Consider the following 13,874-nt stretch of genomic DNA (forward strand, 5'->3'; position numbering starts at 1 on the left):
TAACCTAAATTATGTTGAACAGGTTATTTTGACTTGAGGTCATAAACAGTGGTGCAGCCATAATAGTTTTTTGCAAATTTATTGGATTATGTTTTCATGACCCTTGAGGGAATGTCTTTTGGGCCAGTTAATTTATGCATTTGCCATCAGGCTGAAGGAATTCTTTAGGAGCCTTAACATATTTGGAGACATTTTCTTTAAGAAAAATTAATCGTTTTATTGTAAAGTAATTCATGCTCATTGTAGAAAATTTGGAAATGTATATAGAAAGACAAAAAAATTAAAATCAGTTATAATTCTACTGTTTAGTAATCATTCTTTAGAAGACATATTGTTAGTAACCTATCCAATGGTCATTTCCATTTTTCTCTCCTGTAAAACAATCAGATTTTAAGTGACAATACGCCCAGCCCTAGGAAATGAATCATGATTAGTCTAAAACAATCATAAGCCATGCCATTATTCTTCCCATGTTTAAGCATGTGACCCACTTCTGCCTGTGAGATTCCGGAGAAGTCTTCTGATGTTTCTGGCATCATTTTGCTCTTCAATAACAAGGTTATATTTTAGGGGAAAGCTTCATTTGCTGACCTCCATTATACTTTCTTGTTTGAATACAGCCATGTGAGTATGTGAGACTTGGAACTGTGGCAGCCATTTTGCAATCATGAGACAACAAAAACTATGTTAAGAGCAACATAATGAAAGACTAAACAGAACTTTGATCATTGATAGAGTTGCACTGTTAAACTAATACTAGTACTGCCTACCTCCAGACTTCTTGTTAAATTAACAGTAAATATCCTTCTGTTTTAAGTAGCTGTTAACTGAGTACTAATGACTGATCTTGACTCTTTCAAACTGATACAAATATTATGTACATTTTTGATGTATTTTCTTTCAGATATACTTTTTATTTATTTATTAAATTAATTTTATTTTTGGGACAGATAGGGTCTTGCTTTGTTGCCTAGGCTGGTCTTGAACTCCTGGCTTCAAGTAATCCTACTGCCTTAGCCTCCCAAAGTGCTGAGATAACAGGCATGAGCCACTGAGCATGGCCTATAAATACTTTGAATCCTTTTTTTTTTTTTTTTTTTGAGACAGGGTTAGCTCTGTTGCCCAGGCTGGAGTGCAGTGGCTTTTTCTCAGCTCCCTGCAAACTCCACCTCAGCCTCTGGAGTAGCTGGGACTATAGGCGTATGCCACCACACCCAGTCTTTTTTTTTTTTGGTAGAGACAAGTTTTCACCATCTTGCCCAGGCTTATAAATACCTTTAAAAAATGTTAGAGCAAATGTAACACAGTTTTTATATCCTGTTTTGTCCCTTTGAATATTTTCCTAAGTCAATAAATATTCTGTAAAAACATAATTTTTAAATATCTGGTCACAATATCCTACCATATGGATGCATAACTATATTTAATCATTCCTTTATTGTTGAAAATCTACGGAGTCTTGCTCAGTCGCCCAGGCTGGAGTGCAGTAGCGCTATCTCGGCTCACTGCAAGCTCTGCCTCCCAGGTTTACGCCATTCTCCTTCCTCAGCCTCCCGAGTAGCTAGGACTACAGGAGCCCTCCACCACGCCCAGCTAATATTTTTATATTTTTTAGTAGAGACGAAGCTTCACCGTGTTAGCTAGGATGGTCTTGATCTCCTGACCTCATGATCTGCCTACCTCAGCCTCCCAAAGTGTTGGGATTACAGGCGTGAGTCACCATGCCCGGCCCCTTGTACCTATTTTTTTGAAAAAACGTAATCTGGATTTTTGCTTTAGGAGATAGTCCTGGAAGTGGACGCTCTGCCCTTTGTTATTTAAGACTCTATTGCACTGAGGGGGAAGGATCTAAGTAGTTTTGATTGATTTGTCTTTTCTCTTTACCTAAACACCTTCACTGCCCACATGTTCCTCTTCTCTGAGGCAGTGTCCAGTGGCACAGCTCACAAACCTTCACAACCCTCACAATGCCGTTGTCTTTTGTTTCTACAATACAAGGTAAGGGATGTGGACAATTTTATTTCAGAGGCCTGAATGGTGTTAGTTATTAGAACAGGTGTTCAGAGTTATAGGCTGTGCTATAGTAGCAGTGAGTGATCCGGAGTGACCATGGCACCCAGGTGTTCTTCAATGTGTTTATTTTTTGCTTGTGTTTATATTATGCAGGACCACTTAAAGGGCAAAGGGCAGAGGTCCCTCTTTCCTGGCTATAAGGACAGCACTTATTTAAATATGCTTCAACTTAATAAAGACTACTCATTATTTCAAAATGAATAAAAATGACTATTTTAACCTGTATTTTTCAAGCCAATATTTAACTAAATGAATTTTGTCCATAATCGTGTGTGGAGACACAAGGAATTTGAATTTTTGATTTGTCTTTATTTGTGATGATTGATGCCTCCTGTATATGTTTATTCTACTAAAATGATCATCAGGAATGCATAACGGGCTCTCTTGATAGATACAGATATATAGCAATTTATACAATTGCGAGTAAATATAAAAGAAAGGCCATTGTGGGTTCAAGCACCAGATGGATTCTATATAAAACCTCAACCCACAAGTGATTTATTTTGGAGCGATACAATTACTGAAAGCATAGTGATGCATTCCAATTTCTTTGCGAGGGCTTCAGTTTTCACAAAATTTGTTTAGTCTTTGATGTTATTACTCAGTAAATATGATATCATTATCTGTTAAATTGATCCAAATGTTAAGTCTACTATTTAGTATTACTACACATTTTGTATGAAAGTAGAATAATTTTAAATAATATTATAGCTACATAATGGCCTGTGTTGATGGCATTTGCAACTGGCTTGTAGAAAAATCTGCACTCTGTGCAAAAATCAACCCTTCTCTGTTAACATATTCTTGCTTGTTAGTTTTGTGGGATAAGTTTGCTGTATTCACTCAGAGCAGAGAGTCAGAGTGTAAAATGAATGGCGCTAGATGAACCGGGAATCATGAAACTTGATTTTTAGTTCTACTGCAACCAGTTATGCCTCAGCCTTAGTCCCTTTGTCGCTCTCATTTAAGTGATACAGTAGGTTTCTGGATGATCCCCCAGTTAACCAGCCTGTGTGAGTAGGGATTTGAGGTGTATGCAATCAAGTTGAGTAATAGACCTGGGTAATGTGGTGCTGAAGTGCTGGTGAAGCCAGGCAAAGTCATGGCAGGGATGGTGTTGGCTGTAATCTGCCATCATTATCAGATGTCCTTGTCTGTAAAAGCAGAAAGAAAGAAAGAAAAAAAAAGTGCCATCATTTCAGAAAGGTCACATCTGTTACCTGTGGGCAATACTGTGAAGAATCCAGTCTGGGGATTTTTTTTTTTTTTTAAATATGCGGAGCAATCTTTTTATATGTAAACCAGTTTATTTCTTTTGATATCATGTTATAACGATTCTCCATGGCTCTATGATGTAGTATTACTTTGGGTTGGAAGATAGATGAGAAAATTGGTAGGAAAAACGTTCACATACTGGAGATGATATAGGGAAATAAAATGGTAACAAAAGCCTCTGGCAGTTCCACAGACTCTTCATTTCGCTGGAGTAGAGACAGCCAGTAAAAATGACTTAAGAGCACTCCAAGGAAAATAAGTTAACAAAAACCAATGTGGGTCCTCTGACCACTGGGAAAATGCAGAGAGATGTCAGATAAGATCTGGGCAGTTTGCTTCTAATAAGTTTATTTGTTGGAGCCAAAGACATAAACATGGTGCCATGACAGGTGAAAAGGCTTTTTTATTTTAGTAGAGATGCACAACACATATACGTTCTCTCTCTCTGTCTCTCAGTCTCTCTCTCCCTTTCTTTCCTTCCTACTAATCACACTCAGATAATACGAATAAACATTTCTGGAGCATTGTTGCATGCCCAACATTGGGCTAAGTGCTCACACAAGCCCTTTGAAGTAGGCTGCCTTATCCCCACTTTACAGATTAGGACACTGAAGTTTAGGGAGACAAGCTGCTTGAAGACATGATGCTAATGAATTATCAAGTTAGAATTTAAAATCCAGATGTGTTTGCCTTCAGATCTTCAACCCTTAACATTTACACATACTGGCTCTCTGTATTTGCCTTTCAGATATTCTGCATTTAAAATGGCCTTTTCATCATTGTTTTCCATCCCCCTTAGCCTTCTTTATTTTTTCTTCATTGTGTTTACCATTATTTTATGCCTTACATTATTACTTTACGTTCTTATATATTATATTACTTGAAGTTATTATGTATATTTTTGTAAACCACTTACCATGATTATATATTTATTGTTAATTGTCCGTGTTATTAATTATCTCTGCCACATGTTTTGTCCCGTGATATTCCTAGGCTCCTGAACTGTGAGTGTCTGGCAGTGAGCAAAAGTCTAACACACACTTGCTGAATACACGTGCAAATTGTGACTTGTTGTTAAAATGGTCTTGCTGTAGCTCTTTTCTTTCATAGTTGGAGATTTTTTTTTTTCTATTTACACTAGCTTCAGCTATTGTAGGTTTTCTAAACTTATAAACTCTAATTTTAAAGCTAATAGAAGATTGACACCTAGAGAGAGAGAGAGAGTAAATGTCAGATAAAATATGTGAAAAACAGAGGCTGGAAAATTTTTCCCGAAGTAGGAACTAATAAGCTGACATTAGTTCAAAACATTTCATGGAATGGCTTTTACAAAGAATGTGTAAATGATTGTACTTTGGCCAGGGGCACAGAAGGTCACTGTGCTGAAAAAAAATGTTTTGTAAAACTTTTATCAGAAAATTGTTTTATCATTTTGAAATTTGAAATGCTATACGTTAGCTTCCGCGTTCCACTTCAGAAATAACTATTTTATCTTGCCATTCAGCAATGATGTTTGCTTTAGAGCTTTCATTTATGTTGCTTGAAAGATTTTTTGAAAAAGCTTTGTGCTGCAGCTTCTGGACTCTTCAAGGTGATGAAACAAAAGGTGCCTGTTTGTGTTTTCAACAGAATTGGAATGAGCCTCAAGGAAATTTAATAATTTAGGTACTATATAAACGCAAGAATAATAACTTTTTTCATTTACTGCTGTCTGCTCTGGCCTTGAACTTTTAAACCAGTCTGACTCATGTACCCCCAAGTCCTCTGGGAAATAAAAGCTGCTCTGTTTGCAGTCGTTGTCCTAGATCCCTCTCTCTGTTCTAGCTCTTGCTCCCTGGTACCTCCTGTCTACCACCCCCCCTGGGTGTCAGTACTGTTTTGTCATCCATTTCTGCTTCCATGTTTCACATTTAATTTTAAAGACTGACTTGAAGGAATTTGGGCTTGGGTGCTCTCTGTAGACTTAGCTCACATTAAGTTTGAGGTTCTTCCAGCGTTTAGTATCTCTGAACATAATTCTTTGTCCCTTTTTCAGTTTCCAAGATCCCAACTTGCCATTGGTAGTCAAGCAGGGCCCATTAGGCAATTACTGAGCTGGTAGGTTTATGCTTTACTCTAGATACAGAACCATTAGCTGTCTGGAAAGGGCCAGGGTGTAGTCTTCCAGATGTGAAAAAATGTTGAAGCCATTAACCTAGTGAGCTGCTGTAAGAATATAAGATCTGTAATCATACAAAGGACTTTACAGGTAAAAGATAGTCTAGAAGGTAGAAAATGTCTAGAAGGTAGAAAATGTGACTCATGTTCTACTCCCCTAATGTCCAGGACGTTATGCTGCATGGCAAAGCAGGAATATACATTTGCTGAATTGAATTCATCAGAGCAGGTACTCAATTTTGCCAAGAGATGGCAGATGTGTTCAGACTGTATTTACATAGCTTAGCTATTACATATTTCTTGAGTTCTCTCTGCTCAAATTCAGGCATAAAAATCAGCTAGACTAACTTGATTTTCTGCATGCAGTTCAGAGAAGATAGTGGATAAGAAGAATCAACACTGATGCCTGTCAAGGGCTCTGTCACTTTACCATATGACACGCAGAGCAAGGTGATCTTTTTTTGGTTGTCATTTGTAGTGCAACAAGGCTTGAGATGAATTCTACAATGTCATACCGTGTCTGTGATGGAACAAGCTTTTTAAATCAACAAACATGGATCAAGAAAACGAAAGGACAGGCAACAACCCGTCTTTTACTGTCCCCAGAGAAAGGCTATTGAAGACAAGGTGCTGGGCTGGACCGGCCATGAACATGTGCTGCAGGGAGGAGATGCTGCCCCTCTGTACCTTGCTCTTCTTAAAGGGCAAGTGTAAAAGCAACCTGGCCAGGATGGGGGAATCTATAGTCCACTTGAATACCAAAAAGGCAGGGTTTAGGCTATTGGTAGGCATTTTCTGGGACAGGCAGCTGCCTAGTACTGGAAGTGTTTAGGACTCACCAGGAGGTATAGCTCTTCTTGCCTTGGGGAGGAAGTCATCAATATCATAGAAAGCTGAGATTGGGTTCCTTCTCTACCACTGACAGCCCAAAGTCTCAGTTCATTACCTAGGAAACCTCTGAGAATTCTATGGTTATTTTTAGGCAATCCCGCGTGTTACACCAGACCACCTGCTTTGAAACATTAGTAATCATGCTAGTTTAGGCAAGCTTAAGAGAAGATCAGCAGAATGTTCTGACTTATGAAAGATTTTACAACACAGAGTTTTTTGTTTTGTTTTTGTTTTTTTCTTCGTTTGTTTTTAGCTCCATACTTCCTATTCTGTTTACATGAACAGAAGCCAGGACATGAAAATCACTGTGTAAGTTAGGTTCAGACTATTTTTTTTGAAACAAAAGTGAATATAGATGGGAAGATGATTACTGGGATACAAATGTAAATTGCAGTAGTGGATGTAGCAACTGTGTGGGTCACAAATTGTAAGGTACATAAAAGGTTGACTATAGCACATATTTTGGGATACATGTTTATTTTCTCTGACAAAGCTGTGGCATGTTGCAGTCCATCCATCCATCCATCCATCCATCCATCCATCCATCCATCCATCCATCTTTTGTATAAAGAACATTGCTCAGAACTTGTTGATTGTACCTAATAGCAAACTGACTTAAAGTAGCTTGACCCAAAATGAATAATTTTTATCAGGAAGCCAAATAAATAGCACTAAAAGCAGGATTTCTGCGACAATAGAAGTCCAGGACTGAATGTCACATGGACTGCCTGTTTCTGTCTTTTTGCCACTTTCTGTGTTTTGTGTTCAAATCTCTTCAGCAGCCTTTTCTACACATGAAGTCATGACTACCCACAGACTGGAACTCACGTCATCCTAGATTTCCCACCATGGGAAAAGAAAATTGCTTTTTTTGGTTCCAATTTTTAAAACATCAGGGAAGGATTATAATTGATTGAGCTAGAGTTTTGTGCCCATGGGGCTAGGACAAGGTAGTGGTGGTGGCAGCCCTGGGAGAAGTGTGTATTTGGAGTAAAGTGGAGGAGTGAAGGGTAAAACAAAGTAGATGCTCTCAATATAAGAAGGGAGAGGTCATCCCAGTATTTTGGGACTTTGAGGTGGAAGGATGACTTGAGCCTAGGCGATTGAGACCAGCCTGGACAACACAGGGAGACCTCATCTCTATGAAAAAAAAAAGAAAAGAAAAGAAAAGAAGGGATAGGTTCCCAGCAAAGAAAATCTTAGTCATTCTCTGTGTCAGGTATTTATTGAGTGGTTCATTTGAATCCAGCCACAATGGTAACATCATTTTGTCTCCCAAGTCCAATAACAAAAGGTTAACCTGTACAAAGTAGAAAGCCCCAGAAGAAGGGATTTTCCAAATCAGGGCTTTTCCTCTCTTGTTTTAAGGCAATTTAGGGGTTAAATATTTCTGCATAGTTTTGTTTTTCTAATTTTTGTCATTCTGGTGGACAGTCACTACTTCAATTGTATTTCCTGGGAATACATTTAAGCGGCCATGAGCTCAATAAAAGCTTTATTTAAATGTTTCAAAACAAATTTCAATCATATTTTTACATAAAGAGACTGTTTTCTTAGCAGTTACTGAGGCTAGGCAATATTATTCTACAAAAGAACTGAATTGTAGATGAATTTATGGCACAATTTTCTGGAATATTGAGGTTTTTACAAATATTCTTATGTATTTTGTTAAATCTTTCTCCTTTTTTTTTTTTTTTTTTTTCAGAGACAGAGTGGGGCTGTTGCCCAGGCTGGAGTGCAGTATAGCAATCTCGGCTCACTGCAACTTCTGCCTCCCAGGTTCAAACAATTCTCCTGCCTCAGCCTCCCAAGTAGCAGGCACCCACTACCACGTCCTGCTGATTTTTGTATTTTCAGTAGAGACAGGGTTTTGCTATGTTGGCCAGGCTGGTCTTGAATTCCTGACCTCATGATTCACCCGCCTCAGCCTCCCAAAGTGCTGGGATTACAGGCATGAGCCACCGTGCCTTGCCAAATCTTTCTTTTAAATATAATGTTGTATTACTTGGTGAAATGGAACAGACAGCCCATACTCAATGTTGTAATATTGAATTATATTAATTGCATGAAGAATAGATGCCGAGTAAATTTTAAATGGGATATACATAAGGGAAAAATAATTGTAAGCTCCTAAAATCAGCAGCACAATTTTCAAAAATTCTAGACAAAGCAATATTTACACATTACTAAAATTCATATGTTTTGGAGATCAAGACTAGAGGCCAGTATCAGGAGCCTTTGGTATTATTTAGGCACAAATTACAGCTTTTCTAACAAACTTTATACAACATGCATAAATGCTGAATGATTTTAACTTCTCTCTTAAGATTCAGCAATAGGACCAATTGTGGTGGCTCACACCTGTAATCCCAGTGCTTTGGGAGGCCAAGGCTTGAAGCTAGGAGTTTAAGGACAGCCTAGGCAACACAGTAAGAGCCCATCTCCACCAAAAATAAAAATAAAAAAAATTAGCCAGCCATGGTGGCATATCTGTAGTCTTAGCTACAGGAGGCTGAGGCAGATTACTTGAGCCCAGGAATTCAAGGTTGTACCGAGCTATGATCGTGCCATTACACTCCAGTCTAAACAACAGAGTGAAACTCTGATTTGGTTTGGCTCTCTGTTCCCACTCAAATCTCATCTTGAATTGTAATCCAAATTGTAATCCCCATACGTTGAGGAAGGGTCCTGGTAGGAGGTGATTGGACCATGAGCGTGGTTTCTCCCATGCTGTTCTGGTGATAGTGAGTGAGTTCTCAAGAGATCTGATAGTTTTAAAAGTGGCACTTTCTGTTTCACTCTCTCTCTTCTGCTGCCTTGTAAAGAAGGTACCTGCTTCCCCTTTACCTTCTGCCGTGATTGTAAGTTTCCTGAGGCCTTCCAAGCCATACAGAACTGCGAGTCAATTAAACCTCTTTTCTTTCTAAATTACCCAGTCTCAGGTAATATCTTCACAGCAATGTGAAAATGGACTTATACACTGTCTCTCAAAAAAAAAAAAAAGAATAAAAAGGAATAAGCTTGGCATTAGTTAGCCACATGAAAGCCAAGTCTATGCATACTTAAAAAGGAAACAAAATGGATTAAATTCAATAAAACCACCATAGCTCATTGTTTCTAAAACAACTAACTTTTGGATTTGAATCTCTCTCTGCTATTTCTTTAACTTTAAGGCATGTGTGCTAAAATTAATTTAATGTCTTTGATATATTTCACCTAGGCATTTTGTTAACATGTTGTGTAACGTTTGGTTCTACTTTCTTGCTTGCAGCATGTGGCAGTTAGAAAAGGCAGATGCCTCGCTCACTGCTTTGCCGTCCCTGCTGTCAGGAGTTGGCTGTGTGAATGTTCAGGCCAAGCTTCCTTTATCGGAATTATGACAAGCAGCTGGGCATTTGCCTATCAGCCCATCTGCCAACTCCCAGCAAAATCACACAAGCATTTTCTAGGCCAATGCTGAGGCCAGGACTAAGATAATGAGCTCAGACAATGAGGTACCGCTTCCCCTTAGATATCTTAGTTTTACAATAATGTTGTGATAAGGAACTTATCACATTATCACAACTGTAACATTTTGGCCTAATGAAAATATTGCTTATAAAATTACGGGCAGAGAAAATTCTCCAAGGAAAATTTTTAAAATTGAAAATTTTAAAAAAATTAATTAAAAACATTTTTAAGAAGTTGAAAGATTCTTATAGAAATATGAAAATTTCCAAATTAGAAAGGAAGATTAGTGATCATTTGGTTCAACCCTTCTGATGTATAAATCACTTCTAGAGCATTCCTGACAAGTGTTATCTTGTCTCAGCCTTAAACACTCCGGTGAAACACAGTAGTAATTCCTATTTGATAGAGGCATATTTGGAAAAGCAAGAAATCAGAATGGAAATAACCATTTCAAAAATTACTCCAGGAGAAAGGGGTACAGGAAGTTGATCACCACTCCCATTTCACTCTCGATGATTTAGTAAAAGCTCCTCTTTTTTTGATGTGTTTGTCTTAAGGAGAGAGTGGGTCAGAGTGAGTTTAGAGTCATTCTGGAAGGAAGGTGGTCTAAGGTTACCAAGAGCTTCTTTTTGAGATTCCAAATTAGAAACATCTTTTAAAAATATGGATTCCAATGACTTTAATCAAGACCAAGGGATAGAACATGGCAATAATCCTCCTGGAAAAAAAATACTGTAGTGGAAAGAGCTGGCACCTGCTTGCTGGTGGGGGTGGGAGCTAGGAATGGTTACCCTGGGTCTGGGAGGTATGTATTCTAGAACTTGTTTCTGATGAACATTAGAATCAGGAGGAAAGGACTTTCTCCAATCTGGGTATTAAAGAGTTGAGTACATGATGGAATATATCTGGTAATGGGGCTGGGAAAGAAGGAGTGAAAAACACTGTTTGCACCCAAGCTGGAAGTATCTAAACTCTGGTTACATTTACATTAAGTCCTTGTTCTATGTTGAGTCCACAAAGATCTGTGTGTATAATGGCAGCCACTTAAGAATCTTACAGTGGCTCTACACCACCTTTTCCTGTTCATTCTAAACTTTCTCAACTCTTCCTCTAAGGACATACTTTCCAGGAAATAGCATCTTTAGTGGATACTTACTCCTCTAACCTTACTCCTTCTTCTATTACACCTTTACTTAAATATCCTAATTCAATACTTAAAATCCTTACTTAAATATTACTCTAGAGTTCAAATCACATCATGTGAAAAAATATCTTTTGATCATTTGGGACATATGGAATGGGATTAGGGAAAATGTCATTTTGTTTATATTCCAGCTTGCCTAATGAAGCACACGCTGTTACTGCCCAACCCATATCCCTTGGCACTCTTTTCCGGTTCATGCCTAAGCCTTCCTTCTGCAAACAGCTGCAACTTTTATCCAAGGGTTTTCCCTCCGCCCAGGTTTGATCAGAATAGAAATGCTGAAAGCTTGTGTTCTCTGGCAACAACACTTAGTCGCTGCTTATTGGAGCTGAAGTCTAAAAATTCCAGCTTCCTCCCTGCCACTGAGGGCATAATTTGGGGTCAGGTTTCCCAATGTCTGCTGAAGTCCCCCAGCAGGACTGAGCCAAAGGTGCCTATATGGTGACTTGCTGGATAATGCTCCTTTATTGGCCTCATTTCAATCTACTCACTCCCTGACAAGTGTTTCCTGGTGCACCTCCAAATTAACTGTATGTAAATAAGGGTATATGCACTGAAATTCTTGTTTCAGGGTCTATTTCTGGAGAAGTCCATACTAGCATACCTAGAGTAGTTCTTGAAAACATTAGGAAATGCAGATATTTATTTATCAGAAATACCCCTTCCTCTCCTATAGCCAGAAGGGATTATGTGTTATATGTTTGTACCTATTTGCAGTCATTTGTAGATTCTGGCTGAAATTTATGTGCAAAATATCAAAGGTGGATACACGCCTCAAGAAAAGTTTGATGTTAGTTATTACCAAAGAGGTTTAGAAATCTACTAAAAATTCTATAGAGGCAAAGAGAATTACTGCTTCATTCTTGTGGTATGGAATGATACTACTTTATGAAGGTTTAATCTGCATTTTGGTTTTCTTAAGGTGTGGATAACTGAGAGTCAACATTCATTTAGAAAATATTTATGGAGTGCTTATTATGTGCTAAGTGGGGAGTGTGGAGCACCAGTATTGACATGACATTATTCTTTTCCTAAAGATGTTCATGGTATAGTGGGGAGACAACTAATTGCAATCCAAATTAAAAATATACACGAAATGCCTTGAGAACATAGAAAGAAAACACTTAGCTCTAACAAGAAAGATAGCTTGTTTGGAGACTTAAAGTAAGACTAGAGATTGGCTAAGTAGATAAGGGAGGAGTAAATAGTCATTATAAGTAGAAGAAATAACTTATCTGGGAAGCTGGGCATGGGAGAATTGGATATGATCGTGGAATAGCAAATACTTCATTATAACCAGAGGGTAATATCTCAATCCTGGTTACCAAAGGGTAAGATGTGATCTTCTAGGGAAACATGGACATGTTCGGTCCATAAAATACAGGAGAATTTTATCCTAGGGCTTCTGGTTGAATGTCTATAACCAAAGCGGTGGGATGAAAGGATAACTAGGGAGAAAAGTAGATCACATCGAGCTATGGGATAGGGTGGAAATATGAAAAACAAGTGTGCAGTGATGTAATACTAAAAAATTAAGGTAAGATAATCATTGAGAAATTAAATTAAATTACATTAAATGGTTAAGAAACTAAATTTCTGGAAACAGAGCAAATAGCTCACATTAGTTTTAAGCAGAAGTTACTCATCTTACTTGGGTGGTTTTGATTCTCCTATCACTCATAATTGCATTTGACTCCATATAACTGAATCCCAAGCAAATACGTGGCTTATTTTACAGAAAAAACAAACAAACAAACAAAAACAAACAAAGAGACTGGTGCTTTCATATCCAATCTAGTGGAGGTATTCATAAAACCAGGCTTTTTCTGGCTTCCTGTTTTGTTATCCACAGTGCCTAACTGTGATCACAAGATGGCTGCCACGCCTCCATTTATCTCATTTGCATTGACAGAAAGAATAATGGAGAAAAGTGACGGGCAAAAAGGCACATACAAGATTAGTATAGTCAATATTTTATTCGTACACAGTAGTTTTTCCAGATCTCCTGCCTAGTGCCTTCAATTTCCTTATAATTGACCATAATGGTGTCACATGGCTATCCTCACTTTAAGGAAATCTAAGAAATTGAGATTTTTAACTGGGCACATCTCTACTCCCAAATAAATGGAAGTTCTGTTACTTAGAAAAAGTAGCAAAACGCTATTGGAGGAAAGCCAGAAATGTCTATTGAAACTTCTCGAAAGAATTTTATTAGATCACACTGAAGAGAGCTGGTATAAACAAGCTCTCCATAAATGTTTGTTTATGAGTAAATACATGAAAGTAAAGAGAATAGAAAGATATACTGGAGTTTTGTCCACAAATGATACTATTGCTAGTGTTTTAGAAACATTATGGCATGAGTCGTTTGTATGGATTATGGAGGGGACTTTACAATTCATGTTATGTGTTCTGCTCTCTACAAGAGGCACCAAAATTCCCTTTAAATTTTCTAATACCAATTTTAGTCAGCATCAAATAATATTTTAAATTCGGTATATGTAAGATGTGATGGAATTGCAGGTGTTATTTAATATATTTAAAAACTGATGAGACCTGAGCACTATCCAATCAAAACAGATGCTAGATGCTAACTAGAAACGTTCATTTTGCTTGAATATCAGTCCCAGATTTAGTGGATTCACTCTCAAAAATTATGATTTTATTATCTTTTGTGGAATCCCATAATTTCTGTTTCTAAATAATTCACCAAATGATTCTCCTGTTTATCCAGGATTGGAAGCTTGGTTTATAAGGATGGATTTTGTGATTCTTTTTTTTTTTTTTTTTATACTTTAAGTTCTAGGGTACATGTGCATAACGT

This window comes from Colobus angolensis, unplaced genomic scaffold (genome assembly GCF_000951035.1).
Source record: "Colobus angolensis palliatus isolate OR3802 unplaced genomic scaffold, Cang.pa_1.0 Scaffold163, whole genome shotgun sequence".
NCBI lineage: Eukaryota > Metazoa > Chordata > Mammalia > Primates > Cercopithecidae > Colobus > Colobus angolensis.